The sequence below is a fragment of the Taeniopygia guttata genome, chromosome 4, assembly GCF_048771995.1.
Source record: "Taeniopygia guttata chromosome 4, bTaeGut7.mat, whole genome shotgun sequence".
NCBI classification, from domain to species: domain Eukaryota; kingdom Metazoa; phylum Chordata; class Aves; order Passeriformes; family Estrildidae; genus Taeniopygia; species Taeniopygia guttata.
The window spans coordinates 70,036,862-70,050,253 of NC_133028.1; the positions used below are offsets into that span (position 1 = coordinate 70,036,862).

The following is a 13,392-nucleotide window of genomic DNA, read 5'->3' on the forward strand; positions in this document are numbered from 1 at the left end:
AGGGTGCAGAGCTCATGGTAAATCTTGTTTAAACACTTTTAATATCAAAATGCATTAAAGCAGAGACTTTGAGGAAATAACGTACGAAACTCTGGTGCAAGCTGTCTTTATTAAAGATCACATTGACGATGTCTTGTCAAACCACTCTGAGGACAGAATGTGTCCAAAAAGCTTCACTAACCCCTTGTTCTTCTGCTGGTAGGGCGGTGTCTGATCCCAGGTCTCGGGGCTGTGTGGAGATTCCTCGCTGGAGCAGAGTCACCCTGTGAGGATGAGCCACAGAGGTTCAGTTCTTGGAGCAGGTGAGGGTTTCTTTCTACTTAGTAATTGTTTTTGCTGGCTGTAATGTCACAGCTCCAGTGTTCCTTCAGACACTGTGCCCTGCCACAGCCCTTGCAGCTCCTGTGCTGGGCAGGGAGCAGCTCTGCTGTGGGAAATGGACTTGTAGAAAATTGTCAGAGTTTGACAGAAGGTTTACATAGTATCTATCTGCATAGAAATTTTGAGATAAGAAATGCTGAGTGAGATATGCCATGGAATAGGACAGACATTGTTGAGAGAGAAATGGAACTGGAAACAAGTTTTAAAGAATGAGTTTGTAAATGAGACTAGATACTTTAGAGAAATAAAACCATGAAAGATGCATTGTAATAAGATTCATGAGGGGTAATTTTAGATTATTGATTTTAAGGCATTTACAGCATAGTGTAGCAAAAGCTGATAGGCCAAGAAACGCTTATAATGTATTGTAATTAGGAAATAGTTGGCTTCTGATTGTGATGGTGTGAATTATAACATCTGTATTGTCTCACCCTTCACATGAGACTGAAAATGGAATAAAAGTTTTTAAAACACTTCTCAGTTGCCTTATTTCTGGGTCAGAAAAGAGCATAATCTGATAAATTGGTGCATTGTGTGAGGAAGATGTATCTCTCTCAATGTCCAATTCCATAGCATTTCTAAGTCAGCATTTCTTACCTCAAATTCTGCATACAGAGGCACACTATGTGAGCCTTCTGTCAAGCTTTGAGAATTCTCTACAAATCCATTTCCCACATTCGGGCAGGGCTTTCAGTCCCATCAGTGTCCATTTAAATCAAGCTTGTGTCACATTTCCATCAGTCTCCCTGGCCTGGCACCTTGGGTCCCAGGGGACAGAGCTGTGTCAAGGTTCAGTCCCATCTGTACCAGTCCTGCCAGCGTTTCCAGCAGCAGCTGCTGGAGGCACCAAGGGCTGCCCTTGGAGCCTGGCTCTCCCCTGGGCTTTTGCTGGCAGGGATTGGAGTCAGCTCTTGGGCCCAAAACAGGTTTTGTCCCACAAAGATCCACTGAACTTCCTGAGAGAGCACACAGATGATGCCCTGGACTTTGGGGTTAATAGTTAGTGTTGCCAGGTGATTATTGTAAGGTTGAACTGATCTTATGGTTGAGAGCTGCATCTCTCCTGCTGCTGGCAGAGGAGGCAGAGCTGGGCCAGGGCAGCTCCTCCATTCCTTGGCTCCACCAAATGCCTTTTTCCCTAAGTTACAGATAAAGAGTTGTGCTGACCTTGGAATCTTGGAGGAAAGCTGGGCTGGAATGTGGCAGGAGAAGATGCTTTCTGTGGAATGTGTTCCCGAGGGTGTTACAAGTGCCTGGCTTTTCTGTGGGAAGTTTTATGGAGGATATTGTTACAAGGTAAATGGTCCTTCATGTGCAAAGTTCTATTTTGTGTCAAAAAGCCTTGGGAATGCTCAGGAACGCAGCATAGGATGTTTGACCTCTGAAATGGATCCTGTTTGGTATAAAATACCCATTTTTTAGTGGTTTGTGGTTTTTGTGACCTTGGAGGAGTGTGTCTTAAATTGGTATTTTTATATTAAGAGTTAATAATGTAAGGGTCTTTTAATTATATGGATTATTTGCAATGTTTTTTATTGGTATATTAATTAATTAAAGAATGGATTTTTTTGAGTAGTGATAGATAAATACAAAGTATTCAAACTTGAAACTTTAGTTAACTAAAGTTACTTAAATGTTTGCTTTAGGTTGGTTAATAGGTAAAGTGATATAATTAAAAGTAAATAAAGTAAATAGAGTAGAAGTATAATATTTTATAGAATTTTATATTTTTAAAGTTATTAAATAATAAGATTTTTATAATATTTATTTTTATATTTATAAAGAAACTTAAAGTTTATCGTTTTTTGTGGGTGTAATACAAGATGTTATGTGTAAGTTGGAATTTTTGTGTAATTTACATTTGTATTTACATTGTGTCATTTATATTTGTATTTACATTTGTTTTTTATTTGTGAAGTGGTGGGGGTGTTTTTTGTGTGATCTGGTTTTATGTTTCTTATTGAAATTTACTTGGGTTTTTGTACTTGTTGAGATATAAGTAAACTTTATGTTTTGATATGAGAAATAAAGTATTGTTAAGTTTTGTTTTATAAAATTGTATAGAGATTTGCAAGATAATGATTAGGTTGTTATTATTAGAATTTTTTAGTTATAAGTATGAAGAAATATAAGAGTAAAATAATGTATGTGGTAAAGAAGAAATTGATAATAATTATGAATTACTTAGATAATATCTATAATTAGTAACATATATGAAATTATATAATTAGTAAGTATTAAAAGATTGTACACTATTTTAGATTTTATAACAGTTGATAAATGTTAAATTAGTGGAAAGTTGGATAATTATGCCTGGATAATGATTTTTAAAGTTTATTTTAGAAATAAGTTTATTTATTATATTGATAAAGTTAAATTGTTAAGTTAAAATTAACAATTTTTGATGTAGAAAATATTTGGGTTTGTTGCTAATTATTTTATTTAGGTAGAGTTAGGGTTAGGTTATAGTTTAAATTTTAATTGGTGAATGTTACTTAATTTATTTTTGTATAATGTTTTTAAAAGTAGTAGTTAAGAGTAAAAATGTTAGGATTAAAGATTAATTACATTATTTAATAATTGGATTTTTTAGAATATAGATGCTTTGAATATACTAAACCTTTTTTTTTTAAGATTTGAAAGTGGTTATAGACAGGATTGTGAGTTTGGATTTGGATATTCAGAGTGTGAAGGTGGAGGAAATGTAAGAGACTGATGACTTAGTGTGAAACTTAGAAAAAGAAATTAATGTTGTATCGGGATTTTATATTGAAGTGTTTTTGTAATAATAACTGGGGAAAGTTATAAGATTAACAGTTTGGAGGAGGTTTTTAATGAAATTTCTTTCTTTTTAATTTTGAAAAACATGTAAAATTATGAGATAACATTAGGTTAAATTATAGAGTTAGTGTAGAGATTAGTTAGAGTGTTAACTTGGTGTAAGAGCTGTATAAGTAGAGAATAAAAAAAGTAGTATTTAGAAATTTTATGTGTTTTTTAGATAATTATATAAAGAGATAATAAAGTATATGAAAGTTGGTTGTAAATATAATAGTATTTAATAGATATTATTTATTATAAAAATTAATATATTTTTATTATATAATTAGTATATTAGTAGTAAGTGTTTGAAGAAGTTAGGATAACTTTAAAAATATTTATATATTAAGGAAATAGAGTAAAAATTATTTTAAAATAGTATATTAATAGTAATCACTATTTTTTGGTATTACTTATAAAAGATCAAAACAGTATAGATTGTAATGAAGAACAGAATTTTTGATGAAATTGATGATATAATAAACTGTATTTTTTTACTTCTGAATAGGTGTTTGTTAGTGTTTTCTTTTAGTTGTTTTAATTGTAGATGTTCTTTTTTTAAGAAAATTAACCATATACTGTATAGTTTAGATAAATGATTTTTAATAAAATTTAGGAGAAGTTATATTAAATAACATTTAAATTTAGAATGAATTCTGATAGTAAGGAATAATGAAGTTAATTTTAATAGAATATTAAAGTGATAAAATGAAATTTAAGAATATTTACATTTAAATTTAGTGAAAATTAATTTTGTTTGATTCTATTAATACTTCACTTATTGAAGGTTATATTTAAATATTGACTTTTTAAAGTGTTTTGGAGAAATTTTAGATTGTTGACTTATGATTATTACTTATATCTTTTATTTATTGGGAGATATGTTTCTTAGTAAAACATTTTTATTTATGTTATATTTAGAATGGTACTAATTTGTATAGTGGGGTTTTTTTAATGTAGGCTATTGATTAGATTGTTTTATATTTTTTGCAGGCTTAGAGAAATATTTATTTATTTGGTTAGGCTTTTCTATATTTGAAGTATGTTTTGATGGTTTTGTTGTTTTTTTAAGAGTTTTTCATTCAGAATTTGAAGAGTATTTGGTGTTTGGAGGAAATAAAGTTGGGGGTTTGTTAGATACGGTTGAGTTGCATTTTTAATGTTAGTAAGGACTACTTTTGGCATGTTATTTTGATTTTTTGTTTGGTTATGGGGAGGGTCTGCTGTTAGATGTGGAAGCGTGTGACTGGCAGTAGGACTCTGTCTAATGGTTTATGAGGAGGTGTTATTTTAAGTTTGATAAAATACACTGAGAATGAGTTAAAATCGTGGAATAAACATTATGGTAATTAAAGGGTGTTATGTTTAAAGAGCTATAAATCTTTTCTAATAACTGCTTGACATCAGGTGAGCTTAATCTACTTTTTCTGCCCCAGAAGGCATCAGGCACGTCACATCAATGGAACGACCTCTGCCCATTGCTTGTGTTCTACCCAAACAAAATCAACAGCAAAAGTTGGTTGGGCTTTAAGAGCTTGAAATAACTTTGAAGCAAAATAAATCACATTTTTCCCCTGTGTTTTTTTCCTTTCAGATGCTGCACTCACCTCTGCGGACACGTGCCGAGCTCTCACTGCAGGAACCCCTCAGGCCTCCGTGGCTGTGAGTTCATGTTCTTCTCTCTGGGGAATTGAAATAATTGCTGGTTAATTGCAGAAATGTTTTCTGGAGCCTTTCCCCTTTTGTGCCCCTGTGCTGTGTGGGACAAGGGCAGAGGAGCCTCGGGCTGGAAAGGGGCAGGAGAAGGCAAAGGGACCCCCTGGTGTCCCCAGGGCTGTGTGGGGAACAGAAGGGACACTGTGGGGCACGGGGAGGTGAGGAGTGACAGTCTGGGGCCAAATCCCAGCTCACCCGCAGGGAAATAAGGGAGGGACATTTTGGAGGGGAAAGCTGAGGCCATGAGTTCACCCAGCCTGGCCCAGTTGTGTTCGCACAAAGTGGCACCGGAGGCGAAGGTCAATCCAGAGCCCACCCTGCTCAACCTCTGAGTCCCAGAATAAATTCTACAAGCTGCCCGTTGAGGGACTAAAAATACATAAAAGCAGAACCAAGAGCAATCCAGAAGGTTCCTGGGAATCCCATTACAGTGTTGTCACAGCCTTTTTAACAGAGCTGCAAGTTTTTTATTTCAACGCTGCGTTTCTCTGCTGGGATCATTCACTCCATGGGCTGTGGGGACTTTTTGGGTTTGAACTCCCTCTCGGTGGCCTTGACACTGCTCAGGAGCTGGAGGAAAAGCAGAGTCAGCGCTCCTGGCAGGGGCAGGGAGTTTTCACCCAGAGCAGATGCAGCAGCTGCCCACCAGCCCAGCCAGGAGGGATCTGCTTTGGCTCCTGCAGGGACAGAACGTGTTCAGCTGCTCCAGGTGACATTCCAGCAGCCTCATCTCCCATCCAGCCCAGCCAGGAGGGATCTGCTTTGGCTTCTGCAGGAACAGAAGTGTTCAGCTGCTCCAGGTGACATTCCAGCAGCCTCATCTGCCATCCAGCCTGGCCAGGAGGGATCTGCTTTGGCTCCTGCAGGGACAGAAGAGTTCAGCTAATCCAGGTGACATTCCAGCAGCCTCATCTCTCATCCCTGCTCCCACCCCTCCTGCTCTCAGCTCCCACCCAGCCAGCTGTGCCAAGGGAATTTGTCCCACCAGCAGCAGGGGAAGGACACGAGCTCCCATCCTGGCACTTGGATTGTCCCTCTGGGCAGTGCTGGCTGCTGGGATTTAGATCATTCCATACATTTGGCTGCTGAAATTTCCCAGCCCAGGGGCTTCAGCACAAAGATTGTTCTGTGTGGTGCCCAGATTTGGGGTTCAGTATCAGCTTTGCTAGTTCAGATGAATTATACCCATAGCCCCAAATTCCCTGCTGAATTCCTGCTGGAATAACCTGACAGTGCCTCATGGAAATTCCCATGCAGAGCTGCCACTTTAGCACCAGCTGTGTCAGGAACCAGCAGAGGTTCCAGGGAAGCTCAGTGGGACAAGGACAGGTTTATATTCCATAGAATTTACTATTTAAAACCCTCATCCCCCAGCCCCAGGGATGTCTCTGGGGTCACTTGACAGAGTTCCCTGGAATTCAGCTGATTTCACCCCCTGGAGCTCAGGCTCCAGTTGATGTTTTAAAGCAGGACAAGGCGGTGGCTGGATGCGCTCCCAGCCTGTGCTGAGGCAGAACATCTCTCCTGCAGAAGCTCCGCTCCTTTCAGAGCCTCAGCAGCGGCCTCTGCATGGCCTTTTCCCTCAGGAAAGAGATGCACATCCCTGCCTGCAGCACACCTCCAGTGGGACCCACCTGTGAGAGTTTTCCATCACTTCTGCACCTCCTGCTGGCTCCCTGGAAATCTCCAGACATCATTGCACTCGAACCTCTGATTTTAAGGCATCTCCGGGGCTATGGCTTGGCATTTAGTATCTGCAAGGAAAGATTGCCTTGGCTTTAATGCTGCTGGTGGATGATAGCCTCAGGCTGGAAAAGAGGGAGGAGATTTGGGGAGGCTGGGACATACCTGGCAGCTGTGTGGGAGCTCAGGGAGGTCAGAACCAGGAATTGCTGTCTGAGCTGCTCTGCAAGCATCTGTACCTCCATTCCCAGGTAATGCCAGCCGTTCCCTGGGGTCCCTCTAGGCTGTCGGTGGCGTCTGTCCGGGCTGAAGCATCCCTGCGTGCCTGTGGGGAGCAGCCCCTGGCCGAGGAGCCACGGGCAGCCCTTCAGCCGCGTCCGTGCCAGCGCTGTCCGGTGCCCCGGTTGGGCACGCTGCGAGCCACGGGCCGGGCACGGCAGCTCCTGCCCTGCCGAGCCAAGGACCGGAGGTGCTCTCTGCCCTCCGGGGGCTCCGGGCTCCTCCAGCCCCGCACCGGGCGCAGCCGGAGCGGGAGCGGCGGCCCCGGCAGAGCGGCGATGCCGGTCCCGATCCCAGCCCCGATCCCGCCCCGATCCTCCGGCCCCGGCACCCCCACCCCGCCCGCCGAGGAAGGAGCGGCTCTGCCCGGCTCCCACAGCAGACACCGGCGGGACCGGGGCCCAAATCCCCGGGCCCAGATCCCGTTCCAGTCCCACCTGAGCACCTCGGACACCGCGCAGCGCCGGGAGCAGCCCCGATCCGATCTCCGCACGGCGCTCCGAGCGCCGGTCCCGTCGCAGCCCGGGCCGAGCATCCCCCGCAGAACGTGAGGCGGGCGCGGATCCGCCGCCATTTACGGGCGGGGGGCGGGGGGGCGGGGCCAGCACAGGTGCGCGCACAGGTGCGCGGGGCCCCAGCGCGCCTGCGCGGGGCGGGGCCGGGGGGATTTAACCCGCGGGGAGGGCCGGGCAGAGCCATTTGCTCCTCAGCGCTCGCGGGGGGAGGTTGCGCCCGGCCGGGCCCCTTTATCTCTTTTTCTCTATATTTCATTTCTTCTGTGTTTCTTTTCTTTTGCGTTTCTTTTTCTCTATACTTCTCCTCTCTACCCTCCCTTCCTCCCCTCCCCCACCCCCTACACCCTCCCCCCCCCAAACCCCCCCCCTCCCTCTCCCCCCTAGCCCTCCCCTCCCTCCCCCCCCGGGCGGTCCCCCCCCCCACACCCCCTTCTTTCTTCTCTTTATATTCCCCTACTCACCCCACCACTACCCTATTCCTCCATCCTGTCCCTCTTCCTTCCCTCCCCAGCCGGGATCCCCCGCGCCCCCTTTCCCTGCTCCCCTTCCCCCCTGCACACGTTCCGCCTCCTTCCCCAAACCTGCCTTCAATCCTTCCTTTCCTTCCTCCACCCTGCCTTCCCCCCCAGCCCCCTCCCCAATTGCCCCGCACACCCCGACCTCTCTCCCCCTGCCCCCTGTCCTTGTCCCCTTCCCCTCGACTGCCGCTCTGCTCCCCTGTTCTCGTTCCCCATTCCCTTTCTCCTTCTTTCCTCGCAGCCGCGGGGCTCGGGGTGCCGGTTAATAAAGCCCAGAGGGCCGGAGCCCGGCACCCCCCGCCCTCGCTGGGGTCCCCACACGGGGCAGGAGCCGCTCTGCGGTCCCCCCATTCCAGTGTAATACACCGCCCGACACTGCCGGGGCTCCGGCTTTCCCGACATCACACTGGGGGTCGGGCTGGGGGGCAGGGGGTTGGGGTTAGGGGGGTGGGGGGGTCAGGGAGGGCCCCCTCATTAGGAGGGGGTCCTGGGGGGGGGGGGGGGTGGGGGTTAGGAAGGGCCCCCTCCGGAGGAGGGGGTCCCGGGGGGGGGGGTCGGGGGGGCCCCCTCCGGAGGAGGGGGTCCCGGGGAGGGGGGTGGGGTGGAGGGGGGGGGGGGCCTCCCCCCTCCAACCCCGCCCCCCTCCCCGGGACCCCCTCCTCCGGACGGGGTCGGCCCCGGCCCCCTCCCGGGGACCCCCTCCTCCGGACCGGGGCCCGGGGGGAGGGAGGGGGGGCGGGTGGGGGGGGTCAGGGCAGGAGGGCCGCTGGTGTGTGTGTGTTTTTTTTTACGTCTGTTACGCCGCAGAGTGACGTGCCCCCCTCTGCTTCCCCCCCCACCCCACCCGCCCCCCCTCCCTCCCCCCGGGCCCCGGTCCGGAGGAGGGGGTCCCCGGGAGGGGGCCGGGCCGACCCCGTCCGGAGGAGGGGGTCCCGGGGAGGGGGGTGGGGTTGGAGGGGGGGAGGCCCCCCCCCCCTCCACCCCACCCCCCCTCCCCGGGACCCCCCCCTCCGGAGGGGGCCCCCCCCGACCCCCCCCCCCCGGGACCCCCTCCTCCGGAGGGGGCCCTTCCTAACCCCCACCCCCCCCAGGACCCCCTCCTAATGAGGGGGCCCTCCCTGACCCCCCCCACCCCCCTAACCCCAACCCCCTGCCCCCCAGCCTGACCCCCAGTGTGATGTCGGGAAAGCCGGAGCCCCGGCAGTGTCGGGCGGTGTGTTACACTGGAATGGGGGGACCGCAGAGCGGCTCCTGCCCCGTGTGGGGACCCCAGCGAGGGCGGGGGGCGCCGGGCTCCGGCCCTCTGGGCTTTATTCGCCGGCACCCCCAACCCCGCGGCTGCGAGGAAAGAAGGAAAAGGGGACGGGAAGAGAGGAGGGAGAGCGGGGGAATGGAACGGAGGAGCGAAGCAGGGACAGGAGAGGGAGAAGTGGGGGGGTGAGTTTAGGGGAGAAAAAACAGAAATATGGAGAGAAGGAAGGGTAGAGGGTGGGACGGGAGGAGAAGCCGAAAGGGGACGAGAAGGAAAGGGGGGAAGAGAAATAAGGGTAATACGAGCAGAAGGAAGGAAGGGTAGAGAGGGAGAAAGAGAGAACCCACCCGTCCGCACCGAGCTCAGCGTGAGCAAATGGCGGTTGCGGCGATTCTCGGCAGTTAAATAACCTCGGCCCCGCCCCGCGCAGGCGCCCTGCGGCCCCGCGCACCTGTGCCAGAGCGGGCCCCGCACCTGGAGCTCCGCCCCGGTGCCGCCCAATGGAGGCGGGGCCATGGCTCCCGGTGCCGCCCAATGGAGGCGGGGCCATCGCTCCCGGTGCCGCCCAATGCAGGCGGGGCCACCGCTCCCGGTGCCGCCCAATGGAGGCGGGGCCACCGCTCCCGGTGCCGCCCAATGGAGGCGGGGCCGCCGCTCCCGGTGCCGCCCAATGCAGGCGGGGCCACCGCTCCCGGTGCCGCCCAATGGAGGCGGGGCCACCGCTCCCGGTGCCGCCCGATGGAGGCGGGGCCATCGCTCCCGGTGCCGCCCGATGGAGGCGGGGCCATCGCTCCCGGTGCCGACCAATGGAACGGGGCCATCGCTCCCGGCCCCGCCGGGGCGGTGTCCAGGGTCGCTGGTTCGGTTCCCGGCGGTGCCGGTTCGACTCCCGGCGGGCGGGGTCTGGGTCTCTCCCGGGGCGGTGCTGGGGCCGGGATCGGGATCGGGACCGGGACCCGGCTCCGGGCTGGGCGCCGGGGCCGATCCGCCGGCGGCGGCGATTTCCCGGTTCTGACTGAAACCGGCCGGGGCTTGGGACCCCCGTGCCGGCCCCAGCACCCCCAAACCCCGCCGCTCCCCGCCGTGCCAGAGAATTTTCCTTTTTCCAGCATAAGCCGAGGATAAATTTTTATGAGAAAACTCAAAACTCAGTGTGCGGGATCTGAGGGGAGAGGAGAGATTCTGGTGTAAATTCAAAACGCATTGTGAAAAACAACACGGAACAGCTCATTTCCTCTCCCAGACTGGTTTCTGTGACTGCTCCGGTGGCATCGGCAGCCTGTGGGGCTGGAATGACTTGCCAGGTGCTAAGCACGACAGAAAATAACGGGAAAACTCCCCGGATCTGGCAGCGGAGCCTCTCAGCAGTGCCCCGAAAGCCCAGCAGTGCCCAGCACCTCTGGGTGGAAGCTGAGGGGCTCCAGCACAGCCCCTCTGCAGTGTTCCTCTGGAGCCGACACTGCCCAACATCCCTGACCAGGGTTTGGGGGTCCCAGCACAGCCCCCTGGCACAGCCCCCCGGCTTCTTCAAGTTCCTTTTAACCAGGATGATTTTCTTGGTGGCCTCAGCCACTTTCTGTGGGATCTCTCTTCTTCCTCCCTCACCAAATTCCTACTGTCAAAATCCAGCTTGAGGCTTAGCTCCCCATCCCCTCAGTCTCTCCAAGGAATTGGGCTTGGATTTCTCAATCCAGCAGGGCAGAAACGCTCTTGTCCTTACTGTATATCCTAATTGCAGTAATTGCTTAAGAAATAATAGAAAGAAATTAAAGGAATGAAGAGAAATTAAATAAGAGCTGCCAGCTCCAACTAAGGGATGCTCAAACCCCTTATCAATCATTTGCTTTAATTAACCAACACAAACAAAGTAATTAACACCACATTGATACAGTATGATTCTTTTTTATTGATGTATAGATAAATATTACAGAATGTAAAAATCTTTGTAAACCCAGAAAACTCAAGAGATAGACAGGGCACAGCTGCAGAGTATTGGGGTTCAGGGGAAAAACCCCGAAGTTTTCAGTGTTCAGCATCTTCCACCGTGTCTTCATTGACAGCAAACACGGTTCAGCCTCAGGAAGGGATTTTACAGATCCTGGTCTCACCTCAGCCTTTCAGCAGGTACAGTCTGCAGGGAGAGGGAAGAAAAAGGGTCAGAATGGGAAGCCTACTTCCAGAAAATCATCACCATTCATAAAGCAGTAAGCAGAGCTGTAAGAACTTCCCCAAAGATTAATTTCCCTGCAGGCTGAGGGCTCTAAGTTGAAGCACAGGCTGGACCTGCCATGGACAGACTCCAGGAACCCCAGAAGTAAAAGCTACTGGGCCAATTCCATAAAACATTCCAAAATCAGGCTCCTAGGATGTGGCCATTTCTTCTCTCACCTGGTGGTGGAAGCACAAGTAATGATCTTCCCTGCTGTGGGTTTTTTGGGATCTGCAGTGAACTGCAGGGAGAAGAAAACAAAGCCCAAGTATTTCCCATGACTGGAACAGAAAAGTGGGGAAAAGGGATGCAGGGGCACTCCTGGGGTGAGAACTGGGATCCATCCTCTCCACACCAATAAAGCAGCGACTGAGTGACAAAGCCTTTGAGAACAGTTTGCTGGGATTCATAAGAAAACTAAGTTTTATTTTGGCAATAAAGCCAAGCTGGTTATCACCTCATCAGCCGGGTACAGCAGCAGCATCTGCAGGGAATCTCTGTGCTGCAGGGCTGTGCCACTGGCCATTATAACAGTTCCCACCTGGCCCTTCACAAGGCAAGGTGGTTTTCCATACAGCAAATGTTTTTCTGAATTAAGAAGATAGCACTACACTCAACTGGAGAAGAAAAAAGTGAGATCTGTTAAAGTTTCCTAAGACAGGCAAAAAAGAAAGCCAAATAAAACTAAACCAAAAACTAACATAACAATGAAAAAAAAAAAACATATCAAGCATATTTCAAGAGAGTTTAAATTGGTATGAAGTGACTTAGAAAGCTTGAAAAGCTGCAATGCTGCAAAAATCTAATGCTGCAAAAAAAGCCTTTTCTTACATCACATTTTAGCCCTAAACTTGCAAAAAACCCCTGCCAAACTAACAATTCACCACATACAGTTCTTGAGTCTTTCCTGTCTTTGAGCACGAGTCAGGCTAAAGCTATTGAGACAAGAAAAACATAAGTGACTTAATGCTGCTCCTTTGGAAATTACAGAATCACAGGGAGGGTTTTCCTTAACTTAGGAAAATGCACACCCAATTCATCAGGTACTGAATAGCAGGGAAGTCAGGAGATAAATGTTTTGCTTTCAGAGACAAAAATTTAAATAAATATTACATTAAACCAGAAGTTTACCTGCAGCTCAGCGTGTATTTCCTGTCACACTCACCAGTGCAGAGCAGCCACAACCACTCGATGGTGCTCAGCCTTGGCTCCAGGACTTTGAATATCACATCCACCTGCAAAACAGCCAGGAATAGCTGGACAACCTTCAGTCTCCACAGTCAACTTCTTTACACTATTTGCTCCCAGCTCTTCCTACCTGCAGTCACAAGATTTTAGTAGAGCAAAACATCAACTTGATTTATGATGTTAGATTTCAATACAAAGCTACAGCAAAAGCATTGGGTCCATTTGCATGAAAGGCAAGAAGAAAACATGACCAAAAGTTAAGATCTGTAGAAGTGAATCAGAACTAGAAACAACATACAAAATTTCTGAGACATAAATAGGAACCTTATAAACAGAAAATGTTAATTACCATGAAAATTGAAGGAAAAGTTACTGAAAATCTTGCATAACACAAGATACCAATGCCATGCTACAATGCACTGAATTACTCTGGGTGAAATAAGCTGTTCTGAAGAAACTAGTGAAGAATATTAAGGAGCTGCCAGGAACCATGCACTGCTTGGAGAGAAGGGTTTGTGATCCAGCTGGCACTTGCCCACCCTGTCCCTGGGTTACAGGGCACCCATCTCAGTTTAAAACATCCTGAGGAATAACACGAGTGACCAGCAAGAAGTGAGGATTGCGTTTTCAGGGCTGCTCCTACACCTCTGCCATACATGAACACTCATTGCCAGGAGATGTTTTCACTCCCCAGGCAGCCCTTCCAATTCCAGTAGATGGAAGCAAGTTGAAGGTTAATAAATGTAAGTATTGTGGAGTGGTAGGTGCTAATCTTGCACAGGGAAAATGTTGCGTACCTTGTCCCACTGACCTGGTTTTGTTTCCTTGCAA

The 13,392-nt window shown here is 48.6% G+C and overlaps 1 long non-coding RNA gene and 1 other non-coding gene across 5 annotated transcripts; both read right to left on the minus strand.

Moving 5' to 3' along the window:
* Window positions 1–92: 92 nt before the first annotated feature.
* LOC116808100 (uncharacterized) lies at window positions 93–7,705 on the minus strand. 4 transcript variants are annotated; one of them, XR_012055842.1, is made up of 6 exons: window positions 7,317–7,705; window positions 6,766–6,941; window positions 6,552–6,671; window positions 5,564–5,686; window positions 4,809–4,883; window positions 93–1,643 (listed from the first exon to the last, which is right to left on the minus strand). It is a non-coding gene; the product is annotated as an uncharacterized protein (transcript). The 4 variants fall into 4 exon arrangements; XR_012055843.1 differs by having other exon boundaries at window positions 4,809–5,777; window positions 6,766–6,925; XR_012055841.1 differs by having other exon boundaries at window positions 4,809–5,686.
* Window positions 7,706–11,156: 3,451 nt separating this feature from the next.
* Window positions 11,157–13,154, minus strand: LOC115495124 (uncharacterized). Its single transcript, XR_012055844.1, has 3 exons — window positions 12,911–13,154; window positions 12,539–12,691; window positions 11,157–11,295 (listed from the first exon to the last, which is right to left on the minus strand). It is a non-coding gene; the product is annotated as an uncharacterized lncRNA (long non-coding RNA).
* Between the last annotated feature and the right edge of the window lie 238 nt (window positions 13,155–13,392).